Genomic DNA, 6,599 nt, shown 5'->3' on the forward strand with positions numbered 1-6,599 from the left:
CTGAACGTATAGAATAAACTTTTTTGTTTACTTATTCTTTAGAATGTTCCTGATGATATGTTAACGTATATTTCAAACGCATTCTGTTTATTCCGGCTGTGAAATGGGATTATCCGGAATGTATAAAGAAACGCAGCCAAAATCTGATTTCAAATGAAAGTTTTTTATAAAAGCATTTTTCCATTTTCTTCCATAAAAGAATAGGCGAACATACTTTGTACAGAAGAAAAAACAATCAAAAATCAATGCGATTTTATAAACCTTGCTCATATACCGACGTCGGGCATGCGTTCATCTGACCATATTATGCATGAGAGCTGATGCATGCACCTTATCAACTCCTCGCCACCGTACTTGAATAGCTCAGCTGACAGGCGGCCAACTCCAGCAGTTTTGTTGTTTTTCAGCTGCGTTATCGCTATCATCGACTGGGGGCTCGGGTTCTTCTTCTCCACAACTTTCCGTGCTGCTACCATTCAGTAGCGTGGAAAAGTGTTCCCTCCATAATTTAAGTACGTTCAGAACATCGGTAACTAGGTCGCCATTGTTGTTCTTTCGGCAGTATGCCCTGGTCTTAAAACCTTCCATAAGTCGCCTAGGTTAGGTAGGTTAGGTTAAACGGGCAGCTCTGAAAAGAAGAGTTCACTCGAAGGCCGCAGAGGCCTCATCCCTGCAGCTTCTACAGAAATCATTATGCGGAGCTCCGAACCTGGCGGCCATGTGGCCAATGGTCCAGTGTCCCGTTAGTATTCCTGTGAGAAGCCTGACGTTTGACTCTGAAAGCCTTAATAGACTCCTTGTTCTTCGTTTATCGAGCCGTGGCCAGAGTGATCGCGATACCCTGCAGGTGTGAAGGTTTACCCACCTACTGTTGGTAGCTGCCCTGGTCAGTCTCTCGACTTCTGAAGACAGGAATCGCAGGGGAGGTTTCATGATTTGGGTCGCTTCCCCGAGCCCCATCTCAGATCCCTTCCTAGCACATTCGTCCGCTTCCTCATTTCCCGGGACATAAGTCGCCTAACCCCTGGTAAAATTTTCGGGCATTCTTCCTGTTGACCAGCATTTCAAGCTCTTTGCACTCACGTATTTCGGCCTCTCTATTATTATTATTATATTATTGCGGCAACGATGTCTTGCTTCCCTATTCAGATCCCTATAGCGGCCCCATATAGCACGCGTTGCGCCCGATCGGAGCGTGGCCCTGTTTGTTGTCGAGTGCTCTCTGATAGCAGGTGTGAGAGTCGAGTAGCGAATGCATTGGCTGTCTTTTGTGATTGCAGCTTTTCGACGTTAAGCTCTTGGCTGCAGCACGATAGTGGTCCGAGTCTATGTTTGGGCCTCGAAGTGTACGTACGTCCAAAACACTGGAAGCATGCTTCCCGTCTATCACAACATGGTCGGTTTGGTTTCTCGTTTTTCGATCCGGAGACAGCCACGTAGCTTGATGAATCTTTTTAGTACTGCATACTACCGTGTTTCGGGCCCCGGCGAAATCGATAAGCCTCAGTCCCTTGTCGGACGTTTCGTCGTGGAGGCCGAATTTTCCGACGGTGGTTCCTTTCCCACCCTGGCATTGAAGTCGATAAGCACGATTTTGATATCGTGGCGGGGGCAGCGCTCGTACGTGCGCTCCAAGCGCTCTTAGAAGATATCCTTGGATACCCAATCCTTCTTTTCCGTCGGGGCATGGGCGCAGATGAGCGTGATGCTGAAGAATCTCGTTTTGATGTGGATTATGGCTAGACGCTCGTCTCGGGGGGTCTCACCAGAGGCATTGTTTCGCTTATTCACTGGAAGGGGGCGGGTCCCAAATCCAGCGCACTACCCATTGCTGGGACAGCATTACAACTAATATTAATAATATTATAACTAGCATTGAAATACATTTTCATGACTTTATTTGATACCTTCGATGAGTTGAATTTTTAACTATCTATCAAGTAAACGTATGATGTGGCATTATGCGACTGCGCAGAAAGGTTTTGGTATTTTGTTAAGTACGTACAAGTATATAGCAATGGTCTTTCTCAAAAAGGACTAGAGACGAAAGCATTAAAAGAAGGTAAATTAGTTTAAAAAAAAAGCTTTCGGCAGCTCGACGTCGAAGTCTCATGAGGAGATTTTGGGATCTCAGAAATAGCGGCTTAAACTTCTACTACTTTAAATTTTTTTATTTTTTTTCAATAATTTTCCATAAAAACAAAAAAGGTCTTAAGCTAGCTCAATTGATACAATTGTTGGTAACAATTTCTTTTTAAGGCACACTTTAATGAAATCAACAAGAATTCCTTACCGAAAAGGTATTGGACAAAAACAAAAATTAAATAAACCTGCACCTCAGTGGGGGCGTCAGATTTCTCAGAAATCCATACTGCATCCGCCACTGATCCACATGTGCCTCTGTCATAAAAAACACCTGCCCTTTAAATATCACATACCTACAATTAAATGTGGCAATATAAAGACACCACAAATTAGAGCAGAAGCTGAACCGAACTCTTGGAAGAAAGTTGTGCGTTCCTCAATACCCGCATATTTTTTATAATTTTTGGTGTAACTTTAGTTAAAACATGTGAAATTTCATTCGCCTAACTTCCAGTTATTCACTAACTTGCCCTTAAATATGGAAAACTCTAAAAAAGATCCATGGGCACGCACCACAAAACATCTGAAACTCGCACTCCGCTGGCAGCGCAACTGTCAATGTGACAACTAAAAGACTATAAAATGGCATGAAATACTGAGGAATGATGTGCTAAAAGTAACAGCAAGAGAAAAACATAACTAAGAAATAAAAACCAAATAGCCGAAAGCATTGTCTAAGCTTAAAATAAAACAAAAAAGCGCACGCAGCAAATCCTTTTCATTCGTAGAACCTTAGTTTCATAAAATTAAAAATAAAAAACAAGTCGCAACAAACTTTAAAATTAAAACAAGCCAAAAAAAAACCAATCAATTGATTTTGTTCAGTAGAAATCAAACGATTTCACCGCAACAGTCATCGGAACAACCATTGAAGCTGTCAACGGGAAGTGTCATCTCGTTGCGCTTGCCCATGCGGCTTTGGGCGATACTCAAATCGAGAAAGCAGCATGCAAATTCACATTCTTATCCTTAAACAATAACAAGAGAAGCGAGCCAGCGACCGACAAAGCGCAGCACTCGAAGGTGGCCGACCACATTGCTTTCACAGCATTCAAATGCGTACAACAGCGCCTTTTGTCGGCGAGTAGCTGCACTACGGCCGTCATATTTCTTCGCCATGACATGCGCTGCTCAGCGCCACTGCTCGCTCGCACAAACATTCAACTTCATTTGGCTCGCCCGCTTACTCGTAGGCATGCAACAACAACAATTACAGCAACGACTGACAGCTGCGAGACGGCAACTCGTCAACATCAACCACGTAATGTTCTATTCGTACGATGTACATACGAGCGAGCGAACAGATGAATGCCAGTCAGGCCTCTTTTTCAATGTCTGCTGTTGCGCAATTACGTATGGACGTTGAACACACGCACGCACCAACATTAGCACAACGCATTCTTCATCTTCGTTGCGACTACCATCACTCCTTCGCCCTTATTTTACGTGTAACAGAGTACACTACTTGCTACTCGCTCTATTGCATAGGCGTCCCTTATACGCCTTCTCTTTCTTACTTCGTTCAGTTAACGGCAGTTCAGTAATACTCAACTCCGCCCATTTTCAATATGGCCTGCACGCTGATTGGCTTATTTGATGCAATCATTCGACATAGGCGTGCATTCACTTTGCTTGTGCAATTGTTTGTATGCTTGTTGCTTTCGCTTGCGAATTTTCGACGCATCGAATGATCATATTGCATTTTACTGTTGTAACTTTTCACTTCACGCCTCTTTGTTTACATCGCGGCGTGTTGCGTTTACAACGACTACATACATACATACATACCCGTAGCTGTTCAATTAGTGCTGTCGCATGGCAATAGAAAATTCTGGTCTTACAAACAATAATCTATCTAGGTAGGTATTTATAAAGCAATTGCGGTGCGCACGCAAATGCGACTGCTGATAATTGCAATTAATTCGCAATTTGTTTAAAAGGAATTACATGAATTTGCTTACATTTTCTCTCGGTAATGGAAAATTTTGAATAGCTTATCTTTTTTTTTTGAATTCTAATGTTCAAGACTGTTCATTGTTACTTTATTTCGCAATGCTGATTAGCTCAATTATCACATAAGCACACAAACGTTTGTATTGTACTTATTTATTCACGCTCATGCAATTATTGTAATTGTTCATAATCACAAATTAAGACACCGACATTTGTGTCTCATGATTAGTTAATTAAACTATAACTTTAAGGTATGAAGTAAAGCTTTCTTGTAGGCTGGGTCAATTGACCCGGACCTGGATGAATCTCAGGGGTCCGGCTAAGGAAATTGGAAAAATGAAACTAATTTTGCAAATGCATAAATGGTAAGACACGCAATAAAAAATCGATTTTTAAGCATGTTTACTGAAAAGAATCTTTGTATACATACCATATCAAACTTTTTCTGAAAACTTTACATTGAATGCTATTCAGAAGTTATAACCACTTTGGAGTTGTGCAAATATTATATAACATTCAACTCTAGCCTTAAAAGGTGGTCGATTTTACAAGAAAATAGTGGCTCCTCATAGCACAGTATGTCCCAAGCTCGTTGACCTGCTAGAGTCGATTATGTAAAACCTTTCGCAGCTAGTCTTCCTAATCTTAAGAAGTCAGTTAAAGCTATTGAAATATTGAAACTGACCGCCAAGACAAGATCACATCTGCACTTCTTGACTTCGCTTGGAATAAAGATACGCAAACGTAACTCCGATAAACATAATTTGGATAATGATATTCAGTGACGAAAAGTGGGATGCAGTCGCGAGATACGTGAAATTCGTACTCCGCTACAGGAGAGTAGCCCTGAGGCTCTAGTAGCGGGCCCTCGGATCTAAAGAAATGCAGATGTGTGGTGCCAGTCGTTTACATACAGTAATTAAAAATATTTTTTTATCAAAGGTCCAATTTCGAACTTCGAAGGCCCATATCTCGATTTTGCAGGCTAACTTCGAAAAATGGAGAAATTACTTCTTTAATTATAACTCAATCTTTTAATAAAAGTTGGTTTGGACGAATACCCACCAAATGCTGTACAGTATTATTTGTATTATATATTTTTTATAAATGCATAATGTGCTTTTTGAACACTCCATGCGAATTAATCGTGGCGCTTTCGACCAAAGCAATATTTTCATATGAAACAAAATGGTTTTTGAAGCTAATGTAATTGCCTTTTACGGAAAAGTATTGCCATTGAGGCCCATTTACTCCTTGAACTTAAAAAAATTTGCCAAAAACAGTTTTCTTCGAAAAACATGCAAAATCCACTGCATTTATTCCAAATAAAAATTGTTTCTATTTTTTATTTAAATACTATTATAGATTTTGAGATGAGCAACAAGATTCCCTGTGCAAAATTCGAATAAAATTTTGAACACCTTAATTTAAATAATGCGTTATTTATTGGATTTCTTTTTATTTGCATGCAGCACATCCTTCACACAATTTTATATCCCTCGAACAACAAGTGCGTTTTAGTGCTACTCAAGACTTTTAATTTGAGTCAAGGCCCTTCGAGAGCCAAATTATAACGATTCTGAAATTTCTTTCGAAATTTCACGCAATTCTTTTCTAATTTCGGAGTAAAAACGATTAGGGCTTTTTCGAAGTTTGCTTTAAAATTGTTATAACTTGGCTCTCAGAGGGCCTGGAGACTTCTAACTTGGCAGAAATTAAAGGTCTTGAATTGCACTAAAACGCGCTTGTTATTCGAGGGATATAAAATTGTGTGGAGGATGCACAGCTGCATGAAAATAAGAACAATGCAATAAATATTACTGTTTTTAAATTGAGGTGTTCTCATTGCTGTCGAATTTTGAGCAGGGAATCGTGTCGCTCGTCTCAAAATCTACAATATTATTTAAAAAAAAAAATACAATTTTTTTAATAAATCCAGTGGTTTTCCATGCGAGGAACACTATTTTTCACTAATTTTTTTATGATCAAAGAGTAATTGTGGGTCAAAGGCAATATTTTTCCGTGAAAGGGAATTACATTAGCTTTCAAAATACTGGAGTGTTCAAAAAGCACACTGCGCGGCATGCGAAAGGACAAAAGATATAATCTAAAATGCTGTACATATTTTTCAGAGGTGAGTTTATCTATTTGAAATACCAGCTTTAACTCAGAAAAAAATTTCATGCCGGTATGTGCAATTAGCACCAAATTGTTCCGGAAGTAGAATAGCAATACCAAGAGTGTAATTGAAGTTCTTAATCAAACGCGGATTTCTCGACCGACACGGATTTGAAGGGCGAGGTGAAGTTTGAGCTTGAAGACAGTGATTTTGACCGCATTACACAGAAGTTTTTCCAACACGCGCTGGTCAGTGTCGCAAAATTAGAAAGATCTTATTTAAAAATATGTACCTAAAATATAATGTTTTTGGTAAACTAGTTATTTACATATATATACTGTAAGTAGTTGTTAAATGGACGAAGAATGCATTGTTTTTATAA

Source organism: Rhagoletis pomonella, unplaced genomic scaffold, assembly GCF_013731165.1.
Source record: "Rhagoletis pomonella isolate Grant_MI unplaced genomic scaffold, Rhpom_1.0 Rhpom_scaffold_00004, whole genome shotgun sequence".
Taxonomy (NCBI): Eukaryota; Metazoa; Arthropoda; class Insecta; order Diptera; family Tephritidae; genus Rhagoletis; species Rhagoletis pomonella.